This window comes from Schistocerca cancellata, chromosome 1 (genome assembly GCF_023864275.1).
Source record: "Schistocerca cancellata isolate TAMUIC-IGC-003103 chromosome 1, iqSchCanc2.1, whole genome shotgun sequence".
Classification (NCBI taxonomy): Eukaryota; Metazoa; Arthropoda; class Insecta; order Orthoptera; family Acrididae; genus Schistocerca; species Schistocerca cancellata.
The window spans coordinates 367,647,466-367,668,592 of NC_064626.1; positions in this window are offsets into that span (position 1 = coordinate 367,647,466).

Here is a 21,127-nt window from a genome sequence, read left to right on the forward strand (position 1 = left end):
TGGATCAGAAGATATTATCTCTGGTTTCGAGCGGCTAACAGAAGTGGTAAAGGCTGCCAGTCTTGCTTGCCAGATGAAAGCAGAGCTGACCATTTGCAGCATATTCGACAGGACCGATTGTGGACCTCTGGTACAGAGTCGAAGTGGAGGATATGAATCAGAGGCTCAGATGGTTATGCGACAGTGTAGACTGCAGATTCCTCGACTTGCGCCAAAGGGTGGTTGGGCTTCAGGTTCCACTGAATAGGTCAGGTGTTCACTATATGCAGGAGGCGGCTACACGGGTAGCAGGGGCTGTGTGGCGTGGACTGGGCGGTTTTTTAGATTAGAGGGTCTCGGGAAAACACAAGAAGGGCTTCAGTCACAAAGGGAGCATGCTGAACACAGGAAGAACGTAGATACAGGAACCATTGGTATAACAGTTGTAAACTGTCGTAGCTGTGTTGGGAAAGTACCAGAGCTCCAAGCGCTAATAGAAAGCACTGATACTCAAATCGATATAGGCACTGAAAGCTGGCTAAAGCCGGATATAAGCTCAACCGAAATTTTTGCGATGAATCTAACGGTGTTCCGAAAGGATAGGCTAAACACGGTTGGCGGTGCCGTGTTTGTTGCTATCAGAAGTAGTTCAACTTGTTGCGAAATTGAAGTAGATACTTCCTGTGAGTTAATATGGGCAGAGGTCATTGTTGGCAACCGGAATAAAATAATAACTGGATCCTTTTACCGACCTCCCAATTCAGATGATACAGTTCCTGAAAGGTTCAAAGAAAACTTGAGTTTGATTTCAAACACGTACCCGACTCATACAATAATAGTTGGTGGTGACTTTATTTACCCTCGATATGTTGGCGGAAATGTTCAATTCCGGAGGTACGCATAAAATATCATCCGAAATTGTGCCAAACGCATTCTCTGGAAATTATTTCGAGCAGTTAGTTCATGAGCCCACGTGAATAGTAAACGGTTGTGAAAACACACTTGACCTCTTAGCAACAAATAATCCTGAGTTAATAACGAGCATCAAAACCGAGTCAGGGATTAGTGAATACAGGGTTGTCGTAGCGAGACTGAATATTGTAATTACAAAATCCCCGAAAAAATAAGCATAAAAAATATACCTATTCAAAAAAGCAGATAAAAATTCACTTGACGCCTTCCTGAGAGACAACCTCCATTCATTCCAAATTAATAACGTAAGTGTAGACGAGATGTGACTTAAATTCAAAGAAATAGTATCGGCAGCACTTGAGAGATTTATACCAAATAAATTAATAAATGACGGAGCTGATCCTCCATGGTACACAAAACCGGTTAGAACTCTGTTGCAGAAACAACGAAACAAACATACCAAATTTAAACAGACGCAAAATCCCCAAGATTGGCGATCTTTTACAGAAGCTCGAAATTTAGCGCGGGCTTAAGTGCGACATGCCTATAACAGTTTCCACAACGAAACGTCGTCTCTAAACCTGGCAGAAAATCCAAAGAGATTCTGGTCGTATGTGAAGTATGTCAGCGGCAAGAAACAATCAATGCCTTCTCTGCAAAATAGCAATGGAAATACTACCCAAGACAGTGCTGCCAAAGCAGAGTTACTAAACGCAGTCTTCCAAAATGCCTTCACAAAAGAAGACGAAGTAAATATTCCAGAATTCGAATCAAGAACAGCTGCCAACATGAGTAAAGTAGAAGTAAATCTCCTCGGAGTAGTGAGGCAACTTAAATCACCTAATAAAAGCAAGTCTTCTGGTCCAGACTGTATACCAGTTAGGTTCCTTTCGGAGTATGCTGATGCATTAGCTCCATACTTAACAATCATATACAACCGTCCGCTCGGCGAAAGATCCGTACCGAAAGACTTGGAAGTTGCACAGGTCACACCAATTTTCAAGAAAGGTAGTATGAGTAATCTACTAAATTACAGGCCCATACCGTTAACGTCGATATGTTGCAGGATTTTAGAACATATATTGTGTTCAAACATTATGAATTACCTCGTAGAAAACTGTCTATTGACACACAGTCAACATGGGTTTAGAAAACATCGTTCCTGTGAAACACAACTAGCTCTTTATTCACATGAAGTGTTGAGAGCTATTGACAAGGAATTTCAGATCGATTCAGTATTTCTGGATTTCCGGAAGGCTTTTGACACTGAACCACATAAGCGGCTCGTATTGAAATTGCGTGCTTATGGAATATCGTCTCAGTTATGTAACTAGATTTGTGATTACCTGTCAGAGAGGTTACAGTTCGTAGTAATTGACGGAAAGTCATAGAGCAAAACAGAAGTGATTTCTGGCGTTCCCCAAGGTAGTGGTACAGGCCCTTTGCTGTTCCTTATCTATATAAACGATTTAGGAGACAATCTGAGCATCCGTCTTAGGTTGTTTGCAGTTTTTTATCGTTTAGTAAAGTCATCATAAGATCGAAACAAATTGCAAAACGATTCATGAAAGATATCTCTATGGCATGAAAACTGACAATTGAACCTAAGCAATGAAATGTGTGAGCACATCCATATGAATGCTAAAAGGAACCCGTTAAACTTCGGTTACACGATAAATCAACGAAATCTAAAGGCCGTGATTTCAACTAAATGCCTAGAATTTACAATTACGAACAACATAAATTGGAAAGAACCCGTCGAAAACGTTGTGCGAAAGATAAACGAAAGATTACGATTTACTGCCAGCAAACTTATAAAAAACAACAGATCTACTAAAGAGACTGCCTACAATGCGCTTGTCCGTCCTCTTTTAGAATACTGCTGCGCGGTGTGGTATCCTTACTAGATAGAACTGTCGGAGTACATTGAGAAAGTCCAACGAAGGGCTGTACGATTTTTATTATCGACAAATAGGGGAGAGAGAGTCACTGAAATGATATAGGATTTGGGGTGGACATTATTAAAACAACAACGTTTCTCGTTGGGCGGGATATTCTCGCGATGTTTCAACTACCAACTTCCCCCTCCGAATGCGAAAATATTTTGTTGACGCCGATCTACACAGGGAGAATTGATCATAATAATAAAATAAGGGAAATCAGAGATCTCATGGAAAGATATAAGTGTTCGTTTTTTCCGCGCGCTGTTCGGGAGTGGAATAATAGAGAATTATTGTGTAGGTGGTTCGATGAGCCCTCCGCCAGTCAATTAAGTGTGATTTGCAGAGTATCCATGTAGATGTGGACGTGGATGTAAATGTAGTTGTGATGTGTTGTGCCAGTCGATTGAGTGGAATCAAGTCATTAAAACAGGTCGACATGGAGACGTGACACAATAACAATAAGAAGGTATCGTGTTTGAGCGTACTTTACTACGCCTTGAACGAAGTTTCCCGATTTATTGGTATATCAAAGTGGACTGTCCTACGTGTATACAAGCAATGGTGTACCAGTTGCTTCTCTGTGACAATGCGTAAGGACTATTTGGTTCAAATGGCTATGAGCACTATGGGACTCAACATCTGAGTTCATCAGTCCCCAAGAAAAGAACTACTTAAACCTAACTAACTTAAGGACATCACACACATCCATGGCCGAGGTAGGATTCGAACCTGCGACCGTAGCATCCGCGTGGTTCCGGACTGAAGCGCCTAGAACCGCTCGGTCACAGCGGCCGGCTTCTTCATTGGGCCAAACAACACCTAAACTGGGCAACAGCCGACTGGAGGCGTCTAATGTGTCCAAAGAGTCGCCATTTCGCGTCACTCAAATAACGCAAGGCGTCGAGTGCATAGTGTTCCATAGATTTCGTGTTTGTTTTGAATACAGTCAGAGAGAGTCCCTTTCAAAAATGGCTCTGAGCACTATGCGACTTAACTTCTGAAGTCATCAGTCGCCTAGAACTTAGAACTAATTAAACCTAACTAACCTAAGGACATCACACACATCCATGCCCGAGGCAGGATTCGAACCTGCGACCGTAGCGGTCACGCGATTCCAGACTGAAGCGCCTTTAACCGCACGGCCACACCGGGCGGCAGAGTCCCTTTAGTCAACCATAGTGCTAGTAGTGCCAGTGTATGTTTTCAGTACAGTCCAGAGACAGGTAGTGCTATTTTCATTGTTTTCTACAAGAAGTGGCTAGCAACCACAGTTTAGTCAACAATCAGCCGCCTTTAGTGAATTAGCAGTCTAGTTAAAAGTTGATTAACTCTTTACAGTAAATTGATTTCTTAGGATGGATAGGATGTGTGACTGCTGTGTACGGACGCAGGAGGAGCTGGCCACTGTTCGCGAACAGCTGAGCGTGTTGATGGCCGCGGTCAGCCGTCTTCGGGCTGCTGCCTCGGAGTGTAGCGGCAGTGGGGAGTCTGGTGCGTCGCATGGTACACCGCAGGTGTTACATGCTTCACCCACTGTCCCTGCTGTCGAGACATCTTCGCGGGTACCGGGCGCGGTTGGGCCACCCTCTCCCCAAGGGGAGTGGCGGATTCAGCGGCGTTCGCGGCGCACGAGTTGGAGGGTCAATGTGGAGGCTGGCCGTGTGGCATCGCCCGCTCTGCCTGTGAGTGGACATGTGGTTGCTCCTTCAGCAAGGTCCGAGCAAGCACACGGGGGGAGGGGTTTATTAGTTATTGGGAGCTCCAACGTTAGGCGGGTGATGGAGCCCCTTAGGGAAATAGCGGAAAGATCGGGGAAGAGGGCCAGTGTTCACTCTGTCTGCTTGCCGGGGGGAGTCATCCGAGATGTGGAGGAGGCCCTCCCGGCGGCGATAGAGAGCACTGGGTGCACCCGACTGCAAATTGTTGCCTATGTCGGCGCCAATGACTCCTGCCGTCTGGGTTCAGAGGTCATCCTCAGTTCGTACGGGTGGTTGGCGGAATTGGTGAAGGCGGAAAGCCTCGCTCGCGGGGTAGAATATGAGCTAACTATTTGTAGTATCGTTCCCAGAATCGATCGCGGTCCTCTGGTTTGGAGCCGAGTAGAAGGCTTAAACCAGAGGCTCAGACGATTCTGCGGAGATCTGGGGTGCAAATTTCTCGACCTCCGCTATCGGGTGGAGAAATGTAGGGTCCCCCTGAACAGGTCAGGCGTGCACTACACGCAGGAAGCGGCTACAAGGGTAGCGGAGTACGTGTGGAGTGCACATGTGGGTTTTTAGGTTAGAGAACTCCCTCCCTAGGCCTGACAAGACGACTCCTGAGACGGGGCAAGGTATGAGTAGGCAAAATGCAACAGGGAATAACAATATTAATGTGCTAATAGTAAACTGTAGGAATGTCTATAGAAAGGTCCCAGAACTGGTCTCATTAATAAACGGTCACAATGCCACAGGAAGTTGGCTGAAACCAGACGCAAACAGTAATGAAATCCTAAACTCAGATTGGAATGTACACCGCAGAGACAGGCTGGACAGTGAAGGGGGAGGCGTGTTTATAGCGGTAAGAAGTGCAATAGTATCGAAGGAAATTGATGGAGATCCGAAATGTGAAATAATTTGGCTGAAGGTCACGGTTAAAGCAGGCTCAGACATGGTAATTGGATGTCTCTATAGGCCCCCTGACTCAGCAGCTGTTGTGGCTGAGCACCTGAAGGATAATTTGGAAAATATTTCGAGTAGATTTCCCCACCATGTTATAGTTCTGGGTGGAGATTTTAATTTGCCGGATATAGACTGGGAGACTCAAACGTTCATAACGGGTGGCAGGGACAAAGAATCCAGTGAAATTTTTTTAAATGCTTTATCTGAAAACTACCTTGAGCAGTTAAACAGAGGACCGACTCGTGGCGATAACATATTAGACCTTCTGGTGACAAACAGACCCGAACTATTTGAAACAGTTAACGCAGAACAGGGAATTAGCGATCATAAAGCGGTTGCTGCATCGATGATTTCAGCCATAAATAGAAATATTAAAAAAGGTAGGAAGATTTTTCTGTTTATCAAAAGTGACAAAAAGCGGATTACAGAGTACCTGACGGTTCAATACAAAAGTTTTGTCTCAAGTACAGATAGTGTTGAGGATCAGTGGACAAAGTTCAAACCCATCGTACAATATGCGTTAGACGAGTATGTGCCAAGCAAGATCGTAAGAGATGGGAAAGAGCCACCGTGGTACAACAACCGAGTTAGAAAACTGCTGCGGAAGCAAGGGGAACTTCACAGCAAACATAAACATAGCCAAAGCCCTGCAGGCAAACAAAAATTAGGCGAAGCGAAATGTAATGTGAGGAGGGCTATGCGAGAGGCGTTCAATGAATTCGAAAGTAAAGTTCTATGTACTGACTTGGCAGAAAATCCTAAGAAATTTTGGTCTTATGTCAAAGCGGTAGGTGGATCAAAACAAAATGTCCAGACACTCTGTGACCAGAATGGTACTGAAACAGAGGATGACAGACTAAAGGCCGAAATACTAAATGTCTTTTTCCAAAGCTGTTTCACAGAGGAAGACTGCACTGTAGTTCCTTCCCTAGATTGTCGTACAGATGACAAAATGATAGATATCGAAATAGACGACAGAGGGATAGAGAAACAAAATCGCTGAAAAGAGGAAAGGCCGCTGGACCTGATGGTATACCAGTTCGATTTTACGCAGAGTACGCGAAGGAACTTGCCCCCTCTCCTTGCAGCGGTATACCGTAGGTCTCTAGAAGAGCGTAGCGTTCCAAAGGATTGGAAAAAGGCACAGGTCATCGCCGTTTTCAAGAAGGGACGTCGCACAGATGTGCAGAACTATAGACCTATATCTCTAACGTCGATCAGTTGTAGAATTTTGGGACACGTATCGTGTTAGAGAATAATGACGTTTCTGTAGACTAGAAATCTACTCTGTAGGAATCAGCATGGGTTTCGAAAAAGACGGTCGTGTGAAACCCAGCTCGCGCTATTCGTCCACGAGACTCAGAGGGCCATAGACACGGGTTCACGGGTAGATGCCGTGTTTCTTGACTTCCGCAAGGCGTTCGATACAGTCCCCCACAGTCGTTTAATGAACAAAGTAAGAGCGTATGGACTGTCAGACCAATTGTGTGATTGGATTGGAGAGTTTCTAGATAACAGAACGCAGCATGTCATTCTCAATGGAGAGAAGTCTTCCGAAGTAAGAGTGATTTCAGGTGTGCCGCAGGGGAGTGTCATAGGACCGTTGCTGTTCACAATATACCGTATTTACTCGAATCTAAGCCGCACTTGAATCTGAGCCGCACCTGAAAAATGAGACTCGAAATCAAGGAAAAAAATTCCCGAATCTAAGCCGCACCTGAAATTTGAGACTCGAAATTCAAGAGGAGGGAAAAGTTTTAGACCACCCTTCCAAATAGAAACAAAGTTGGTCCATGGTAACATGAGACACAATTATGGTTGAATGGATGAAGATACAGCTACAGTAGTGTGGTTCGAGTCGTAAGCTTAACAGTTAAGCTTCACCAAGTAGTTTTGTTATGTGTCAGGCGCTCCGTCCGTATTTATATGGGTACCCTTCCTTTTTCAAGTGCTTCGTCTGGTTTGAATCAATTGCTTATTTTGCTTTGAGCTGATAAGTGCCGTTCTCTTTGTTATAGGTGTTTACGTTACTCTAAGCTGAAAACGCATTATTGTACTGTGGCATGCATTGTTTGTCGCATGCTCGCGGCATGGCTTGCTTTTGTGCGCGCTACCACGGCTTACAAAAAGAAAAAAGAGAGGAATTGTCTCATAAGCGAAACAACGGCAAGAGACTGCTATTTGTTGTTACTTACACTGCTTTGATAATGATCAACAAGAACCAAATAATAGACTGCGTACGATAGAATTTATTCCGAACGAGAGTTTAGCGAAAATTTTTCTCCGTTTGAAAATCTGTGCAGACACCTCTTTAGTACATTACATTCTGCACAGAAATTAGAGTCATCATAGATTCATGCTTCATTTCTGACTGTATCACTATTCAGCATAAGAATAATACAAATATAAACATGACTCATATGTATATTCTTCCGCGTTTGCTGTTGTCTCAATCTAGTTTCGTAGTTTATTAGGCAGACAGGATTTAAATGATAGCAGCAAACACGAAAGAATACATGGCATAATGTTTACAGTCTTCTACCTTTTCTTTTAATTTATTTGCTGACGCATAGGTTTTGGCGCCAGTATTTATCTTTGTGTAGTGCTACATATATTAGACATCAGAAGCTAGTTGTGGCGGCACCTACCAACATTTTTCAGAACTTCCGCTTACTTTGCACTCGATTCTAAGCCGCACGTTGTTTTTTAGGATTAAAAAAACCGGAAAAAAGTGCGGATTAGATTCGAGTAAATACGGTACATAAATGACCTTGTGGATGACATCGGAAGTTCACAGAGGCTTTTTGCAGATGATGCTGTGGTGTATCGAGAGGTTGTAACAATGGAAAATTGTACTGAGATGCAGGAGGATCTGCAGCGAATTGACGCATGGTGCAGGGAATGGCAATTGAATCTCAATGTAGACAAGTGTAATGTGCTGCGAATACACAGAAAGATAGATCCTTTATCATTTAGCTACAAAATAGCAGGTCAGCAACTGGAAGCAGTTAATACCATAAATTATCTGGGAGTACGCATTAGGAGTGATTTAAAATGGAATGATCATATAATGTTGATCGTCGGTAAAGCAGATGCCAGACTGAGATTCATTGGAAGAATCCTAAGGAAATGCAACCCGAAAACAAAGGAAGTAGGTTACAGTACGCTTGTTCGCCCACTGCTTGAATACTGCTCAGCAGTGTGGGATCCGTACCAGATAGGGTTGATAGAAGAGATAGAGAAGATCCAACGGAGAGCAGCGCGCTTCGTTACAGGATCATTTAGTAATCGCGAAAGCGTTACGGAGATGATAGATAAACAACAGTGGGAGACTCTGCAGGAGAGACGCTCAGTAGCTCGGTACGGGCTTTTGTTAAAGTTTCGAGAACATACCTTCACTGAAGAGTCAAGCAGTATATTGCTCCCTCCTACGTATATCTCGCGAAGAGACCATGAGGATAAAATCAGAGAGATTAGAGCCCACACAGAAGCATACCGACAATCCTTCTTTCCACGAACAATACGAGACTGGAATAGAAGGGAGAACCGATAGAGGTATTTAGGGTACCCTCCGCCACACACCGTCAGGTGGCTTGCGGAGTATGGATGTAGATGTACATGTAGACGACCCAATGAAGCGTTTTTTCCTGCAGTGTGTGGAGGGTGTGGTGCTGCAAAGTTCTGGGGTTGTTCTTATCATTACTTGGGCATTCGAGCTCGTGTTACCGAGAATATAAACTAAGACATTCTCAGTGACTAAGCGTTGCCCTTTCTTCTACGCAATCATCACGAGTATTGTGAACTCACTCCAGTCTTCCAAATAAGGACGACTGTGCTCACGGGGTCGCACGTATTCGCTCCTTGTTTGGCAAACACACAGGTACCATATCGCAGCTTGACTGGACCACTAACCCACCCGATCTTAACCCCATAAAATGTCTGGGATTGTTTGGAACAATGGCTGAAATGTACCAGTCAACATTCGCGCCATCTGGTGACTCCGCGGGATGTGATCATCAGTGAGTGGTTTCAACTGCCTATGGCATACCCGACTAAACTTTTAGAGTCTCTTCCTCGCCGATTTTGCAGCCATTGTCAAGACTAGAGTCGGTGTTCCACGGTATTAACGTGATACCTCCTAGGAGTGATCAGTTTTCGTCCGGTGTATATCCCTAGATTCTTCACTTAATTACATGTTCTCGAAACTTTGTCAGTACCACCCTTTGGAATGACAAGATGTGAACTAACATTTCATTCGTTTCGGATAAACTGATGTCAAAGTTTCATTAACTCATTATTCAGTTGTTTTTCCACCTCCAGTAATGATTTTTTTGATGTACTGGTCAATGCTTGTCACAATGAACTGTAAAGAGCCTTTAAAAAACAATATGATAACTCTACCCCCTCCCTCATTATCTGTAAAACTGCTGCTATAAAAAACCTCTCAAAACCACAAGAAATATGTATTTCATCGTGCTATTCAAGCCTCTCAAGCACTTTCGCTTGTCACTTACCTCTAAGCTTGTTTCTCCAGTCAATTTTCAACAACAAGTTTCCTTATTCTTGCTTTCTTTTTGTTCGAAAAACCAACAGTTTACATGATAGATATATTTCCCGGTTAAATCCTAATCTTTATTAGGATTATAAGATTTGATTAATGAAAACTAGTAATCATACAAATATTCAAGTGTATTTATCATTACTAACAAAAAATAATTCATTTTATTTGAATAATTATGGGTTCTTGATGAAACATTGTAAATTAACTGAACAAACATTGTTTTATGCCTTGTTTCATAATTTTTACTGTGGTTTACTACAAAACTTAGGTTTCGGGTTATAAGTCCATTTTCAAGTACACTAATTCCAAAGATGATAAGGTAAACGTGATGATACCACAAAGATAAATATCTCAGCTTCTTAATATATCGACCCTTGGCTTAATGTAAAATTACTCCAATGACCAATATTTGACAAATTACACAATTTAGCGATGACATTAGGATGACTGAACATACTTAGGAATAAATTATGGCTCAGACAAAGACTTTTCATCAACTCATGGATTGAGGCTCAAAGTTTTAGTTCTATCTAGGAGTTGCGATATCATCTAAAAGAGCTGAATAATTGAATTGGGTTTGCTCATCTAATAATATGCCGGGGATACACACATCTATTTTTTTAATTTCTAGAATTACTAACTGGCCGATTTTGTCCCCTTTTCCTCCTACATGTATTAGATATTTGTGGATCTTGTTAAGACAACGTTCTGCAAAGGTTGAAACAGATTTCTTCAGTCTCAGCTTCTGTGTGTTCTTTAAGCCTGGTACAGACTGACCTCCTACTCTGTCGAAAGATTGACACTCCATCATGTGATCTTACAAGCCCCATTTTTGTGATGAGTTTGTCTTTCGCATTGAACAAGTAACTATCTACCATCTGAGAAACATAGAAAAGCACTGAGAAACCCATTAGCTTCAAAAGGTTACTAATCCGGTTTGACGTTTTCCCTATTAAAGATAATTTGCACCATTTCTATCCCTGTTCGTCTGTTTTGGTCATTGGGGACAGCAGGGATCTGGCTTGCTTCTTCATCTTCTTACTCAGAGTTTTTTCTATGATGTTGGGGTCAAACTCATTATTTGTCGCTATTGTTTTTATTGTTTTAAGTTCCTGGTGAAATTCTTATTGAGACATCGGGATATAAAGGAGATGTTGCATCATGTGGTGGAATGCTGCATGTTTATAAGCTGTAGGATGTTGTTAGTGAAGGAGTCTTTTCGACAAATTTTAAAATTTATGGTTGTTGTTGTGTTCTGTCTTTAAGCTAACGTCCAGGAAATGTATGCTGGGTCCCCCTAACTCCATGTTGGCGTTCATATTAGTGTGCCACTGGTTCATATTTTCCATAAATTTGTGGAGTAGTCTATTGGAAGCTATCCACATACAAAGAATATCAACACTTTTGTACCAATACACATGTTTTTCCAAGGATTCCTTCTTAAGAAAATCAGTTTCCCACTTGTTCATGAACATTTCTGCTAGCAAGGGGGATAAAGGTGAGCGCATTGCCAGACTATCTGCTTGCTTATAATAACTACCTTGAAAACAGCAATAATTTTGAATCAAACAACGTTCCACCGTAATAATAATGATCAGATGTTGTTCTGGTGGTGGTGGTGGTGGTGGTTAGTGTTTAACGTCCCGTCGACAACGAGGTCATTAGAGACGGAGCGCAAGCTCGGGTTATGGAAGGATTGGGAAGGAAATCGGCCGTGCCCTTTCAAAGGAACCATCCCGGCATTTGCCTGAAACGATTTAGGGAAATCACGGAAAACCTAAATCAGGATGGCCGGAGACGGGATTGAACCGTCGTCCTCCCGAATGCGAGTCCAGTGTGCTTGCTTGTTCTGAACTGATGTTGTGTGAATATAATGATTTTAACACATTATCTACATAGTCTTTCACTGGAATACTTGTCAACAAGTTATGCAAATCAATAGACACTAATTTTGTATTTGTTGGAACCTTATTATCTATTAACTTATTAACTAAATCTAAAAAAATCTGTTGTTAATGCTCTATTTCCATTTGAAGTTCAGTTCCCTCTTCAAGATGTTGCTAATCCTCCTGGTAATCTTATGCATTGGAGCTTGTACTGCAGATACCACTGAACGGATTGGCACTTATGGTCTGTGGAGCTTGGTTAAAACGTAAGCTGTGGGGCCCTAGGGTTCACTTGGAGAATGCTCTTACAGGCATATTCAGAAAGGTGTTGGAGCACTTGTTTACTACCTGCTCAGCCTGATCATTGTAACTAGCTGTTTGATCTTTCGGTAGTATTAGTAGCTGTACTGACTGGAAAAAATCTTCTACTTTGCTTGTATAATCTGTTTTAGTTAACAGCACTACACTGCCTCCTTTATCTACCATATTCACAACGATACGTCTGGAGTATCCTGTCTTAATGTCCACGTACAGAAGTTTCCATGAATCTCTTGATGGAGAGAGATGTGAAACGTATGGAACCTACGAGTACTTCGATGGTGGATGCGTCAGACACTTGCCTGACTCATGCCGCTTCCTCGTGCGATTGCGCTGGAGCTAACGCGCGTATCACCTGCAGCAGCAACAAGAACATTAATTTCCCCCTCTTCTGTCGTCATATGTTCCCTTCTGCTACGTTCTCCAGGTGTTACACGACCACTTTCACGTAACTGGTTGAAGAGGGTGATAAATAATTGCCGAGACGGTTGACGTCTTGCCTCATATATCGCACAAGAACGAACTGCATTGTTCCTACACTCTCCATGCACCATGAGCATGTCGGCTTTTTCTGCATTGGTAAATCCCATCGTCAACTCACAATCTACTGCTTGGACTGTCACACAGCAACTAGCTAGCGAGTCGTAATGCACTCAAGGAACACACAAGCACTCTGTAAGCAAATACTCGTACAACAACATCGTATCTAGAAACTATGCACGATTAATGGCACAAACAAGTGTCTGTGTAGGACCTTTTCAAAACACGATATCTCGTAAGCGACTCGGACTAGACACCTGCAATAAACGCCGTTGACATTCTAATTACCCTACTTTTACTTGGGCAGTGTCAATACGCATTCTTCCATTTAAGGAGTATATGTTTCCACAAAAACTGCATTTTCTAAGTATTATTGAAATCTGTTTATTCGCTAACAATACTAGCTCCTGATTACCAGTCCATTCTGTGATAAAAACGGCATCAATAAAACTTCCCATTTCTGCTATATTTGTGGTACAAGTTTTGGACAATTCACCCTGGATATACACTCATGTTCAGAAAAATAAAACAGAACACCTTGAACGGCTAGAGACAGGACGTTCATATTCACATGACAAAAATGGTTCAAACGGCTCTAAGCACTATGGAACTGAGCATCTGAGGTCATCAGTACCCTAGACTTAGAACTACGTAAACCTAACTAACCTGTCTTGTGACAGCCAGAGCGAGAGCACCAGCAGCAGCGAGTACTGTTTGTATAAAGCGTTTATTTTGCATTTTGTTTACGACCTTCCACTAAGGAAGGGATTCTATTTGTGTTTATCTGCTCTGCATAGTAACTAACAGTTCTTGATAAAACTTTACGTAGTTTTCGTGTTAGATTTCTTAGTGTTTTCTTGATCGTTTAGAACAGAAAGCGCCCCAAAACCGTCTTTTGTTTGTTTCGCGGCCGTTAGCCACTAGTCACTTGAATCAGCAGTTGTCTTGTGACAGCCAGAGCGAGAGCACCAGCAGCAGCGAGTACTGTTTGTATAAAGCGTTTTTGTACTTATTTGCTGCGCTTAGCTTTTAAATAGTTTTTCTGGGAAAACCTAGCGTAGTTTTCGTGTCTCGTATTTCAGTGAGTGTTTCTTGATTATCAGAGTAGCTCATCAGAAGATTATCTTGGGAATTTGTCACCGTATAGGGTAGGGTAAACATAGTCATGTGTAGGGACTGTGGTTGTTGTGAGCGGACGCAAGGAGAATTGGCCACTCTTCGGGGGCAGGTGGAGGCTTTGTCTGTTAGGCTCATCGAGCTCGAGGCGCAGGCGTCGGCTCGTAGTGGCGTTGGGGCAACTGTGGTGAGACCTATGCCTACTTCGGTGGCCTTGGAATCACATGGAACCCCTGATGTCGCTGCGTCTTCCGGCAGTGAGCATCTTACCGGTCAGCCATCACTCCAGGGTGAATGGCGGACAGTGGTGGGCTCGCGCGTGCCTGGCCGAAAGGCGAAGGTGGGATCTGGCCGCGTGGCAGCTGCCTTACCCCTTTCCAACAGGTACGGGGTGCTTCCTAGTGGTGATGACATCGTTTCCGAGCCACCACAGGATGCCTCGCCTGTTGGGCCAGTGGCCGATTCTCCGGCAAGGTCCCGACAGTCACAGAAGGCGGGCCTATTAGTTATAGGGAGCTCCAACGTTAGGCGGGTTATGGAGCCCCTCAGGAAAATAGCGGGTAGGTCGGGGAAGAATGCCAGTGTGCACTCGGTGTGCTTGCCGGGGGGTCTCGTCCGTAATGTGGAGGAGGCCCTTCCGGCAGCTATTGAACGCACTGGGTGTGACCGGCTGCAGATAGTAGCACATGTCGGAACGAATGACGCCTGCCGCTTGGGTTCTGAGGCCATCCTTGGTTCCTTCCGGCGGCTGGCTGATTTGGTGAAGACAACCAGCATCGCACGCGGAGTGCAAGCTGAGCTTAATATCTGCAGCATAGTGCCCAGAGTCGATCGCGGTCCTCTGGTTTGGAGCCGTGTGGAGGGTCTAAACCAGAGGCTCAGACGACTCTGCGACTATAATGGTTGCAAATTCATCGACCTCCGTTATTGGGTGGAGAACTGTAGGGCCCCCCTAGACAGGTCAGGCGTGCACTACACACCGGAAGCAGCTACTAGGGTAGCAGAGTACGTGTGGCGTGCACACGGGGGTTTTTTAGGTTAGAGGGACCCCCCCCCCCTTGGGCGAAACGATAAAATACCTGACGGCTTACCAGAGAGGACATTATCATCGTTGGTAAAGAACGTCCGTCCTCAGAGACCAAAAACAGGAAAAGTTAACGTAATATTGGTAAACTGCAGGAGTATCCAGGGCAAGGTTCCTGAATTAGTATCTCTTATTGAAGGAAATAGTGCGCATATAGTATTAGGAACGGAAAGTTGGTTAAAACCGGAAGTGAACAGTAACGAAATCCTAGACACAGAATGGAATATATACCGCAAGGATAGGATAAACGCCAATGATGGAGGAGTATTTATAGCAGTAAAGAATTCAATAACATCCAGTGAAGTTATTAGCGAATGCGAATGTGAAATAATCAAAGGTGGGTCAGATATGATAGTCGGATGCTTCTATAGACCACCTGCATCAGCAACCGTAGTAGTTGAGCGCCTCAGAGAGAACCTGCAGAACGTCGTGAAGAAGTTTCGTGATCATACTATTGTAATAGGGGGAGACTTCAATCTACCAGGTATAGAATGGGATAGTCACACAATCAGAACTGGAGCCAGGGACAGAGACTCTTGTGACATTATCCTGACTGCCTTGTCCGAGAATTACTTCGAGCAGATAGTTAGAGAACCAACTCGTGAAGCTAACGTTTTAGACCTCATAGCAACAAATAGACCGGAACTTTTCGACTCCGTGAATGTAGAAGAGGGTATCAGTGATCATAAGTCAGTGGTTGCATCAATGACTACAAGTGTAATAAGAAATGCCAAGAAAGGAAGGAAAATATATTTGCTTAACAAGAGTGATACGGCACAAATCGCAGAATATCTGAGTGACCACCATCAAACGTTCATTTCTGAGGAAGAGGATGTGGAACAAAAATGGAAAAAATTCAGAAACATCGTCCAGTACGCCTTAGATAAGTTCGTACCGACTAAGGTCCAAAGCGAGGGGAAAGATCCACCGTGGTATAACAATCATGTACGAAAGGTACTACGGAAACAAAGAAAGCTTCATCATAGGTTTAAGAGTAGTCGAATCATAGCTGATAAGGAAAAGCTGAACGAAGCGAAAAAGAGCGTAAAGAGAGCAATGAGAGAAGCATTCAACGAATTCGAACATAAAACATTGGCAAACAATCTAAACAAGAACCCTAAAAAGTTTTGGTCATATGTAAAATCGGTAAGCGGATCTAAATCCCCTATTCAGTCACTCGTTGACCACGATGGCACCGAAACAGAGGACGACCGAAGAAAGGCAGAAATACTGAATTCAGTGTTCCGGAACTGTTTCACTGCGGAAAATCGTAACACGGTCCCTGACTTCAGCCGTCGCACGGACGCCAAAATGGAAAATATTGAAATAAACGATATCGGAATTGAAAAACAACTGCTATCACTTAGTAGCGGAAAAGCATCCGGACCAGACGAGATACCCTTAAGATTCTACAGTGATTATGCTAAAGAACTTGCCCCCTTTCTATCAGCAATTTATCGTAGATCGCTGGAAGAACGTGAAGTACCTAGCGACTGGAAGAAAGCGCAGGTCGTTCCCATTTTCAAGAAGGGTCATAAATCAGATGCGAATAATTATAGGCCTATTTCGCTTACGTCAATCTGTTGTAGAATAATGGAACATGTTTTGTGTTCTCGTATTATGACGCTCTTAGATAATACAAATCTCCTTCATCATAACCAACATGGATTCCGCAAACAGAGATCATGTGAAACTCAGCTCGCCCTATTTGCCCAAGAAATTCACAGTGCCGTAGACACTGGCGAGCAGATTGATGCCGTATTCCTGGACTTCAGGAAGGCATTTGATACGGTTCCGCACTTACGTTTAGTGAAAAAAATACGAGCTTACGGAATATCGGACCAGGTTTGTGATTGGATTCAGGATTTCCTAGAAGAAAGAACACAACATGTCATTCTTAACGGTTCAAAATCTGCAGATGTAGAGGTAATTTCGGGAGTACCGCAAGGAAGCGTGATAGGACCTTTATTGTTTACAATATACATAAATGACTTAGTTGACAACATCGGTAGCTCCGTGAGGCTATTTGCAGATGACACGGTTGTCTACAAGAAAGTAGCAACATCAGAAGACTCGTACGCACTCCAGGAAGACCTGCAGAGGATTAATGCATGGTGCGACAGCTGGCAGCTTTCCCTAAACGTAGATAAATGTAATATAATGCGCATACATAGGGGCAGAAATCCATTCCAGTACGATTATGCCATAGGTGGTAAATCATTGGAAGCGGTAACGACCGTAAAATACTTAGGAGTTACTATCCGGAGCGATCTGAAGTGGAATGATCACATAAAACAAATAGTGGGAAAAGCAGGCGCCAGGTTGAGATTCATAGGAAGAATTCTAAGAAAATGTGACTCATCGACGAAAGAAGTAGCTTACAAAACGCTTGTTCGTCCGATTCTTGAGTATTGCTCATCAGTATGGGACCCTTACCAGGTTGGATTAATAGAAGAGATAGACATGATCCAGCGAAAAGCAGCGCGATTCGTCATGGGGACATTTAGTCAGCGCGAGAGCGTTACGGAGATGCTGAACAAGCTCCAGTGGCGGACACTTCAAGAAAGGCGTTACGCAATACGGAGAGGTTTATTATCGAAATTACGAGAGAGCACATTCCGGGAAGAGATGGGCAACATATTACTACCGCCCACATATATCTCGCGTAATGATCACAACGAAAAGATCCGAGAAATTAGAGCAGATACGGAGACTTACAAGCAGTCGTTCTTCCCACGCACAATTCGTGAATGGAACAGGGAAGGGGGGATCAGATAGTGGTACAATAAGTACCCTCCGCCACACACCGTAAGGTGGCTCGCGGAGTATAGATGTAGATGTAGATGTAAGCTCATCACACACATCCATGCCCGAGATAGGATTCGAACCTGCGACCGTAGCAGCAGCGCGGTTCCGGACTGAAGCGTCTAGAACCGCTCGGCCACATCGTCCGGCTTCACATGACATGTACGTTATTATGCTGTACAGAAATGATTAGCATTTCAGTGTCCTGTTGCCTAGCACGCACCATATTCCACACATTTTCGATTGGCGGCACTTCTGGGGATCTGGCTGGCTAGGGCAAAAGGGTGACATCTGTGACACCAGGAAGGAACGCGTTCGTGTAGCAACATGTGATCGTGCAATGTCTTGCTGAGAAATGGCGTCTGGGGTGTTACGCAGTAAGGGGATGTCTACGGGTCGCATGATATCTTTCACGTAAGCCAAACTGGTCAGTGTCCTGTACACGCACCAACTGTGATTTATTATTGTACCTTATAGCACGCCACACCGTAAGGCCTTGAGTTCGTATTGTATGTCATATGCGAATACAGTCACACTGGTACAGCTCCCCATGATTTTCATACAAACAGAACCTGGATTCGTCCAGAAACACTATCTGGCGACTTTCCTGTCTATGCCGCCGTCAAGCCATACACCACTGCCGTCTAGTACAACTCTGCACGTTCGCTAAAGGTAGATGGAGAAGTGAAGGACACACACGTAACCCATACGGTAATAAACGGCGACGGACTACCGTCCCTGATAGCGTACGATGTGTTACACTGTCCTGCTGATGCGCCAGAGCCGAGGAGGACGCAGATCTGTCCTGCAAAACCATTCGAATGAGGTGTCAATCTTCTCGGGGAGGGGACTGGATAGTGTGACCTGACCCATCTCGTCGTGTTCTACTGTCTCCTGTGAACTATTGTGTACACACCCGTTGCACTGCCGAAACACTTCGTCCCACGCGAGCAGCTATTTCCTGCATGGATGCATCACATTCTCTCACGCCAATAACGCGCCCTCTTTCAAACTCACTGATTTGACGGTACGGTTCGCGTATACGTCTGCGAAGCATCCTGCTCAAGTGATACTGATCTACTACATTCAGTTTATAGCTAACAACGAAAGCCGTAGCCGCATTTTACCGGTAGATGGTGTTGCGCCGCGATATCTATGTTTACATTGAACCCGCAGGCCGACATGGTTCAAATGCTAATAATTTCTGCAGAAAATGTACATGTCCTGTGAATATGAACGTCCTATCTCGAGTCGTTCATTGCGATCTGTCTTTCTTTCTGATTATGTGTATGTACACTCCTGGAAATGGAAAAAAGAACACATTGACACCGGTGTGTCAGACCCACCATACTTGCTCCGGACACTGCGAGAGGGCTGTACAAGCAATGATCACACGCACGGCACAGCGGACACACCAGGAACCGCGGTGTTGGCCGTCGAATGGCGCCAGCTGCGCAGCATTTGTGCACCGCCGCCGTCAGTGTCAGCCAGTTTGCCGTGGCATACGGAGCTCCATCGCAGTCTTTAACACTGGTAGCATGCCGCGACAGCGTGGACGTGAACTGTATGTGCAGTTGACTGACTTTGAGCGAGGGCGTATAGTGGGCATGCGGGAGGCCGGGTGGACGTACCGCCGAATTGCTCAACACGTGGGGCGTGAGGTCTCCACAGTACATCGATGTTGTCGCCAGTGGTCGGCGGAAGGTGCACGTGCCCGTCGACCTGGGACCGGACCGCAGCGACGCACGGATGCACGCCAAGACCTTAGGATCCTACGCAGTGCCGTAGGGGACCGCATCGCCACTTCCCAGCAAATTAGGGACACTGTTGCTCCTGGGTTATCGGCGAGGACCATTCGCAACCGTCTCCATGAAGCTGGGCTACGGTCCCGCACACCGTTAGGCCGTCTTCCGCTCACGCCCCAACATCGTGCAGCCCGCCTCCAGTGGTGTCGCGACAGGCGTGAATGGAGGGACGAATGGAGACGTGTCGTCTTCAGCGATGAGAGTCGCTTCTGCCTTGGTGCCAATGATGGTCGTATGCGTGTTTGGCGCCGTGCAGGTGAGCGCCACAATCAGGACTGCATACGACCGAGGCACATAGGGCCAACACCCGGCATCATGGTGTGGGGAGCGATCTCCTACACTGGCCGTACACCACTGGTGATCGTCGAGGGGACACTGAATAGTGCACGGTACATCCAAACCGTCATCGAACCCATCGTTCTACCATTCCTAGACCGGCAAGGGAACTTGCTGTTCCAACAGGACAATGCACGTCCGCATGTATCCCGTGCCACCCAACGTGCTCTAGAAGGTGTAAGTCAACTACCCTGGCCAGCAAGATCTCCGGATCTGTCCCCCATTGAGCATGTTTGGGACTGGATGAAGCGTCGTCTCACACGGTCTGCACGTCCAGCACGAACGCTGGTCCAACTGAGGCGCCAGGTGGAAATGGCATGGCAAGCCGTTCCACAGGACTACATCCAGCATCTCTACGATCGTCTCCATGGGAGAATAGCAGCCTGCATTGCTGCGAAAGGTGGATATACACTGTACTAGTGCCGACATTGTGCATGCTCTGTTGCCTGTGTCTATGTGCCTATGGTTCTGTCAGTGTGATCATGTGATGTATCTGACCCCAGGAATGTGTCAATAAAGTTTCCCCTTCCTGGGACAATGAATTCACGGTGTTCTTATTTCAATTTCCAGGAGTGTATATACAGGGTGATCCTTTGACCGTGACCGGGCCAAATATCACACGAAATAAGCGTCAAACGAAAAAACTACAGAGAACGAAACTTGTCTAGCTTGAAGGGGGAAACCAGATGGCGCTATGGTTGGCCCGCTAGATGGCGCTGCCATAGGTTAAACAGATATCAACTGCGTTTTTTAAAAATTAGAACCCCCATTTTTATTACATATTCGCGTAGAACGTAAAGAAATATGAATGTCTTAGTTGGACCACTTTTTTCGCTTTGTGATAGATGGCGCTGTAATAGTCACAAACATATGGCTCACAATTTTAGACGAACAGTTGGTAACAGGAAGGTTTTTTAAATTAAAATACAGAACGTAGGTACGTTTGAACATTTAATTTCGGTTGTTCCAATGCGATACATGTGCCTTTCTGAACTTATCATTTCTGAGAACGCATGCTGTTACAGCGTTATTACTTGCAAATACTACATTAATGCAATTGAAAGGGTACAGTACCGCCCGACATTGAAAATAGGTACAACATTCTTCGTTATTCTTGTCAGAACAACATATTTTTCTAATAATAATTCAATTTCAATTAATACAGCGAAGTCGGATACCAGT